An 8,841-nucleotide genomic window follows, 5' to 3' on the forward strand; every position below is an offset into this window, starting at 1 on the left:
CGGGCCGCACGGGGCCTCTGGGAAGCCGGGCGCCGAGCAGGGCCGCGGGGCGGGGCCTGGAGGGGGCGGGCCTGGGGCGGGGCCTGGGAAATGTAGGCCGTCCCTCCGCCCGCGCGGGCGGACCTTCCCTGCCTTCCCCGGTCGCTTCCTTGCCGATCCCTTGTCCTGGTCTTTTCCCTTCTCTACTTCCGCGGGGTTGATTGTGGCTCCAAAATCCTACTGTTAAAAAATATAATCATGTACTAATTCAAAATCGAAACACAATGTTTGATTGCTCTATGATTTAGTAAACAAATTTGTAAATTGGGGAGACATTCCCCTCCCTCAAGAAGAGCTTGCTTCCAGAGAATGGAGACGCTACAGAGACACAAAAAAACTTTTGCTTAAAAAACACAGGTTTCCATGGTGATGAAGTACTTAATGGCTACTGAGGCAACATTAAAAGGGTAACATCCCAGACGATTTGACCGTCCACCCACCTGCAGTCCTGAGACCTCAAGAAATTTAAAGAACCCAAGTCTTTTTCAGTATATCACAAGTTAATGGTTTTGTCTTTGTCTGCTCTTTTGTCCTGAGCAGAAAAGAAAAGTAGATTAGTAACTCTGGGTGAGAGAGGGAAAAAAAAAAACCAATGGCGGATTAATTTTGGGTCAGGAAATTTTAAATTCGAGAATAACAAATTGTTGCCATCAGCTGGATTGCCGACTCACGGGGACCCTATAAACCAAACCAAACCCGTTGTCATCGAGTCAGTTCCGACTCCTAACGGCCCTATAGGACAGAGTAGAACTGCTCCATAGAGTTTCCAAGGAGGGCCTGGTGGATTCGAATTGCCAACGTTTTGGTTAGCAACCTTAACACTTAACCACTGCACCACCAGGGTATCCAAGAACCCTATAATCAAAAAAAAAAAAAAAAAAAACCTATTGCCCTCGAGTCAATTCTGACTCATAGCGACCCTTTAAGGAAACAGACTGCCACATCTGTCTCCCATGGAGAGGCTGGCGGTTCCCACCGCTGACCTTTAGGGTTAGCAGCCAAGCGCTTAACTAGAGCGACGCCAGGGCTCCTTGCAGATAAGAAATCGGCCTTTTGAAATAAAAGTAAAATATCTATATTTTAATACAAATTTGATTCCACACTATGAAGCCTAAAAACGGGAGCCTGCAAAAATACGGAGGTCACCCTGGTTTATTCGGTTGGAGATTTTCTGTAATCACGGGGTACAAAGCAATGCTGCACGAGCAATGATAGGTTTAAATCAAGCTTCCCTAATAATGATTCCAAACAGACAAGCGCCCATCCAATTCGACTGTATTAGATGTGTATTCTGATGGCAAAGTGGCGGTTGACATTGAAACGATAAAGTAAATAAAAATGACTATTTTTATCTCCATCCCCACCAGTCCAATTCTACCCCTCTCAAAAAAGAAAAAAACTGAAAACCAAAAAGCTTATTGCCATCCAGTCGATTCCAACTCATAGTGACCCTATAGGACAGAGTAGAACTGCACGATAGGGTTACCAAGGAGCGGCTGGTGGATTCCAAGCCGACCTTTTGGTTAGTAGCTGAGCTCTTAACCACTTCACCACCAGGGCTCCAGATTTCTACCCCAGGGACAGTAATTTCTTGGCACTGAACCATCAAGCCCCACCTATAACCTTTCACCCTATTCCCAACCTCATGTCACCCTCCCCCATTTCTTCTCCTCTTTCCACTACCTATTTTCCTTCCCCTCCAGCCTTCTTAGAGCTGCTAGTGCTAGGGCCACCTATAGAATCAGATTTTGACAACCAGAGGCTATTGAGTGCAACCTCCTATTTTAGAGAAACCTGTAGTCCAGGAGTTAAGTGACAGAACAAATACTCCCCTCCTGACTCCTCCAGTTCAGTGTGCTAGGGCAGTTTTTGACACCTACTCCACAGGCCAGCTTCCAGCCCCATTCCAGAATAAGGCAGCCCCCTACCCTGAACCTGCTGAAACCTTACCTTCTTTTTAAGGAAGCGGATGCTTGAAATTGGATCTAACAAGTTTGAAGGCCTAATGAAGTACTCCGAAGACTCAAGAAAGAAGAGTTGAATCCCTAAAGTAAAGAGCCAGTCTAGGGTTTAAATATGCAAACTCCTTTAGGGAGAGGTCTTTTATCTTATTTGTTTCAGCCTTGGGCAAAACTCTCATTTTCACTGAAAACAGGTCTAAGAATATCCTCTCAAGTTTCCTATTTTTATAAATCTCTACTAACAAGGAGGAGCCCTGGTGGTGCGACGGTTAAGTGCTCAGCTGCTAACGACAGCCATCTGTCAGAAGAAAGATGTGGCAGTCGGCTCCCTTAAAGATTACAGCTTGGAAACCCTATGGGGTAGTTCTACTCTGTCCTGTAGGGTCACTATAAGCCAGAATTCGACTCGATGACAATGGGGTTTATTGGCTAACAACAGCCTTATTTATTCCATTGTCAAAGTCATTATAAAGAGGAGACATTCCTATCCATATGGGTAAATCTCTTTAACTGTTTATTACAAGCAACTATATGGAAAAGATTCTTATTTCTTTTAGAATCATATTTTGATTAAAGTAAGCAAACCATCTGCTGAGGCTTAGAAATCTTGTTATAAAGAGATTTAAGTGGTTTAATGATAAGCTGATTATTGTAAGCATTAACTACAATTCCTGGCCAATGCACCTCATATGAAGCCACCACCCGTCTGTCAGTGGAGGCTTGTGTGTTACTATGATGCTGAACAGGTTTCAGTGAGCTCCCAGACTAAGAAAGATTAGGAAGAAAGACCTGGCTATCTACTGCTGAAAATCATCCAGAGAAAACCCTATGGATCACAATGGTCTGATTCACAACTGATCACAGGGATGGGGCAGGACTGGGCATTGCTTCTTTCCATTGCTCATGGGGTCGCCATGAGTCAGGGCTGACTCAACAGCAGTTAACTACGATAATAGGTCATATACTGTGCAAAGCTCTGGGCAAGATTATTTCATTTCTCAGAGCTTCAGATGCCTCATCTGTAACTGGAGATGAAATTATCAGTTCAGAGTAATGTTGAGAATTGAATTAAAATATGTATGAGAAGGATTTCCTCTTCTGGCCAAGTTATTAACAGGGACTGGATTTACCTTTCCATTTGAAACAAATACAAAAACAGACAATATACTTCAAGCAATAGATTTCAGATATTGAGCATCAGGTAATGCAGGACAGTGATACCTGACAGAGGGGAAATAAATGAGATGAGCTAGACTATCACCCCAACTTACTGTGTGGAGGCTGCAGAACAAAGAACAGAAACCCAGGTGGAGCCTAGCAGTTTCTCTAAATTGAGGAGAAGGAGTTGGGACTCCTGGGAGGTAAAAATGTCTAGAGTTCACAGGGCAGAATAACAGAGAGGAGAGGATGGAGACAGAGAGAGATTAAGCTCTAGAGATCAGCAGAGAGTCCTCTCAGTGTCTTCAGCTGCGTATTCATCAAAGCATACATGAGGAAACTACCCTTGGATGAGAAAGAGTTGCCTAAAAGGACTGGAGGAAATAACCCCTGAACCTCAGAAAGAATTGAGAATACTTCATGTTCCCACTAGCCAGAGTGTAAAAACTTCATAATTAAAGGGACATCAGGTAGACTATTTCCAGAAGGCTATTGCCTCAGTAGTGGGAAAAACTAGCCCCTGGGTAAAGGCTGCTCTGGTCCTGCCTAACAAAGCTTAAAAGTGTCGGAGTGTTTCCAAGTAACTTAATTATGTCCCATAAAAAAACCTCAAGAATATGTATATAAATACAAAAATATCCAATTCCGCAACCAAACACTTTGAGAGACAGAATAGCAGGGGTAGGGGTCTGGGGATCATGCTTTCAGGGGACATCTAGGTCAATTGATATAACAAAGTTTATTAAGAAAACGTTCTGCATCCTGCTTTCGTGAGTGATGTCTGGGGTCTTAAAAGCTTGCAGGTGGCCATCAAAGATGCGTCAATTGGTCCCAACCACCTGGAGTAAAGGAAAATGAAGAACGCCAAAGACACAAGGAAAGTATTAGCCCAAGAGACAGAAAGGGCCCCATAAACCAGAGACTTCATCAGCCTGAGACCAGAAGAACTAGATGGTGCCCGGCTACCACCAATGACTGCCCTGACAGGGCACACAACAGAGAGCCCCTGATGGAGCAGGAGAAAGGTAGGGTGCAGAACTCAAATTCTAGTAAAAAGACCAGACTTAATGGTCTGACTGAGACTGGAGGAACCCCAGGAAGCATGGCCCCTGGATTCTCTATCAGCCCAGAAATAAGACAATTTCTGAGGCCAACTCTTCATACAGGGATTGGACTGGACTGTGGGACATAAAGTGATACTTGTGAGGAGTGTGTCTCTTAGCTCAAGTAGATACAAGAGACTAAATGGGCAGCTTCTGTATGGAGGTGAGATGGGAAAAGAGGGTTAGGAGCTGGTTGAATGGACATGGGGAATCAGGGGTGGAAGGGAGCAGTGTGCTGCCGCAGTACGGGGAGAGCAATTAGGGTCCAATAACTATGTATGTGTAAATTTTTGTATGGGAGACTAACTTGAAATGTAAACTTCATTTAAACTACAACAATAAAAAAAAATCAAAAAAAAAAATCCAATTCCCAACAAGGTAAAATTCATGATGTCTGGCATTCAGTCAAATAAAACGAGGTATGCAAAGAAGCAGGAAAATATGACACATGATGAGAATAATCAATCAATAGAAACAGACCCAGAAATGACATCGATGACTGTCATGGATTGAATTATGTCCCCCCAAAAATGTGCATATCAGTTTGGCTGGGCCATGATTGCTGGTATTGTGTGGTTTCCTCCATTTTGTGATTGTAATTTTATGTTAAAGAGGATTGGAGGGGATTGTATAAAATTCTTACTAAAGTCACATCCCTGATCCAATGTAAAGGGAGTTTCCCCAGAGTGTGGCCTGCACCACCTTTTATCTTACAAGAGATAAAAGGAAAGGGAAGCAAGCAGAGAATTGGGGATCTCATACCACCAATAAAGCAGCACAACCAGGAGAAGAATGCATCTTTTGGACCTGGGGTTCCTGCACCTGAGAAGCTCCTTGATCAGGGGAAGATTGAGGACAAGGACCTTCCTCCAGAGTTGACAGAGACAGACTTCTCCTGGACTTGATGCCCTGAATTTGGACTTGTAACCTATTCGACTGTGAGAGAATACATTTTCCTTTGTTGAAGCTATCCACTTGTGGTATTTCTGTTATAGCTGCACCAGACGACCAAGACAATGACACAATAAGTAAACAAGGGCATAAACCCATAGATCCAACAAGCTGAACCACAAGAAACATGAATAAAATTACACCAAGGCACATCATAATCAAACTTCTTTTGTCAAAGAGAGAAACTGATAGCAGATATTTTGCTCTGATTTTGGGGTTTTCTTACCCACAAAACCAAGTACTTAATTTGAGGAAATCCCTGACCAAAATCACTCCACCAGCCACTTTTCTTTCATCTGAAGTTGCAAATCGTTTCTTTCCTGTTGGAAGCCAGGCTTACTAAATTTGAATCTCAAAAGATATGGCTGGGTGGAGGGCCAGGGACTGCTTTGTGAACTGACACCCACTGATCTCAGTAAAGGGTGGAGGGCAGGGTTCAATTAATCATGTTAAAATTAGTCAATGGTTGATCTTCTATATTTCTCCCTATGCTTCTCTTTACAAGCTCCATTGTACCTAGCTTCTTCGAGCCATTTACTTTTTTTGAATCAAAATGGCCTCCCTATATGCATATAGACTAATGGCTCAGAATAAACTTTATCTTCAAATTTCAGTGAGTTTTGATTATTTTTAACACTTCAAACCAATGATAAAGAGAAAATCTCTAAAAGCATCCAGAAAAAAAAGAAACATTATGTTCAGAGAAACAAGGAATGACAGCAAACTTCTCTTCAGGGGCAATCCAAGCCATAGGAGAATGCAGCATCATCTTTTATAAAGTACTGAAAGAAAATAACTTTCAATCTAGAATCCTATGCCCAGCAAAAATTTCTTTCGAAAACAAGTAAAGATCCGCTGAGATCACCTTTTAGTGAAATAGCAGAATGGCACACGAAATACAAAGGATATTACCCGTAAGATCTGTGCCCTACTTAAAAACCATCAGGATGAAACCAAAAGATCAACAATTACTCAAAAGCAAAGATGAGAAGATAAAGGGGCTGGGAAACTAGAGTACTTAAAAGGGAACAAACACAACACAAGGAAAGAATGTTGACACATTGTGATAAATGTAATTAATGTCATTGGAAAATTTGTGTGGATATTGCCAAATGGGAATCTAACTTGCTGTGTAAACTTTCACCAAAAACTCAATAAAATACTATTTACAAAAAGAAAGACTTTTTAAGAAACCTGCTCAGCATCATAGCAACACAGAAGCCTCCGCCGACAGAAGGGTGGTGACTGTACAGGTGAAGGGGTTGATAACAGCACTACAGGAAACACTTGTAGATGTCAGGGAAGGCTCTCTGGAGGAAGTGTTAAGTCTTGAGAAACTTTTCTGCAGGCCAACGGTGGGAATGGCCATTCCAGGTTCAGGATGAGGAAAGGGTAAGGTGAATCCAGGAAACTGCAAACACAGAATCCATGGGGATGGGGGAAAGCTGGTAAGGTGGGCAGGAGTCATCATAAAGGGTGGTGTATGACATTGCTAAGGAGTCTTAACTTTCTTTTTTCACATTTTTTTGTATATCAGCTACAGCTGATTGAGTTACTTGTGTTCCTCTGTTCATGGTTCACTGTCATAACAAGGCTCTGCTTGTTTTTATTCATTTATACATTCCCCTTTATTCGTTTGTCTCCACTCTCTTTCTCCATCTTTCCCTGAACTATGTGCCACATGTTTGATATGTATTATTTTATTTGAATATGTTCTTATAAAATGTGAACTGTTTGATAATGTATATATATTTTTAATTTACATAAATTATGTTATAGAGCTCAGCCTGCTTCTTACTTTTTCCCTCAGCACTATTTTTATGATCTATCCAGTTTGATAGGAGGACATCTAATCTGTTACTTCTCACCTGCCCCTGGTGACCACTCATAACTTTTGTCTGCGCGTTTGCCTATGCTAGATATTTCATATACGTGGGGTCATACAATATTTGTCGTTTTGTGTCTGACTCATTTCAGTCAATATGTTTTCGAAGTTCGTCCACGTTGTGGCATGCATCAGGACTTCATTTCACTCAATGGCCGAATAATATTCCATATAAACTTTTTTGTCAAAACATTTGACATTTCGATAATTTTCACAGTTTAGTGACATTAAATCTGCTCATCATGTTGTTCAGCCGTCACCAGCCCCACATTTTTCAGAAGCTCATTGTCCCCTAAGCACTGTGCCTTCCTGTCCCCCTCTCTTCCACCCCTCCCTGGTAACCACTAATAAACTTTGATCTCTATATACTTGTCTGTTCTAGATGTTTCATGTAAGTTAGATCATACAATATACAATCTTTTTTTAATAACACTTCTATTGAGACATACTACATTCACGTACCATACAATTCACCCATTTAAAGGTACAATTCAATGGTTTTTAGTATATTCACAGAGTTGTGTGTCTATAACCCCCAAAGAAACCCCAAAACCATTAACACTCACTCCTCATTTTCCCCCAAGCTCCCCACCTCCACCTCATCCCCAACCTTAGGCAACCACCTCTGTCTCTATAGATTTGTCTGCTCTGGACATTTCATATAAATGAAATCAGACATTCTGTGATCCTTTGTAACTAGCTTTTTTCACTGAGCATAAAGTTTTCAAGTTCCACCCGGGTTATACCATATATCAGTATTTATTTTCCTTTTACTGACAAATAAAGGGGCCCTGGTGAATGCAGTGTTTAAGCGCTTGACTGCTAACTGAAAGGTTGGCAGTTTGAACCCAGTAGTCTCTATGAGGGAGGAAGATGTAACATTCTACTTCCGTGAAGATTACAGCCTTGGAAACCCTATGGGGCAGTTCTATTCTGTCCTATAGGGTCCCTGTGTGTCAGAATCTACTCGATGGCAAAGGGTTATTGCCAAATAATATGAATCAAACAATCTTAGGATGTAAACTGTCTACTGATCCTTTCCATTGAAGTGTTGATGGGTCCTCTGGGAAATCCCTATAACGCACAAACTATTTGCTTGGACAGGACAGTCCAGGAAAAGTAAAGTAATGCTAATGAAGATAGTGAAATAGCAAAGTCACTTTATTGTAGACACAATGGCACAGTTTCGGGTCTCAGCGTTCAGACTGAGTGTGGGAGTAGAGGATTTGGTTCTCTGTACTTACCTTATACGGATAATGCAAATAAAGTACTTAAAACGGTGCTTGGAACACATTAAGTCGTCAATAAATGTAAGCTTAAACTACCCATATCTGACATTTGAAGGCTAAACTTCCTTTGATGCAACTGTGGGTGTTACAGTTGAAAAAGAAGGCTATAGAGAAAGCTTTAGTAAAGTAAATGTTGACTCCTCAATGTAACTGAGAAGATTTTTCATGCACTGGAAAAGCCTAGGACTAGACGTGCTCTTCTTGTTTTCCCAGAAATAGAAAGGTAACAGGCATTAAGGGGATTTTTCAAAAAAGATAAAACAGGAGTCTCATACAGATTTTTTTTTTTAGAAAAAGACCATTTGTTAAAGATTTAATTAATTATTAATTAGCTAACTGGTAAGATGCTGCAACCAGTTCAAAGGAGAAGTCAAAGATGCACAAACTTACATGGAAGGTTGGTAGTTGCCGTGAAGTCCATTCTGACTCAGTGACCCCGTAGGGTTTTCCAGGCT

Source organism: Trichechus manatus, unplaced genomic scaffold (assembly GCF_000243295.1).
Source record: "Trichechus manatus latirostris isolate Lorelei unplaced genomic scaffold, TriManLat1.0 scaffold00064, whole genome shotgun sequence".
NCBI classification, from domain to species: Eukaryota; Metazoa; Chordata; class Mammalia; order Sirenia; family Trichechidae; genus Trichechus; species Trichechus manatus.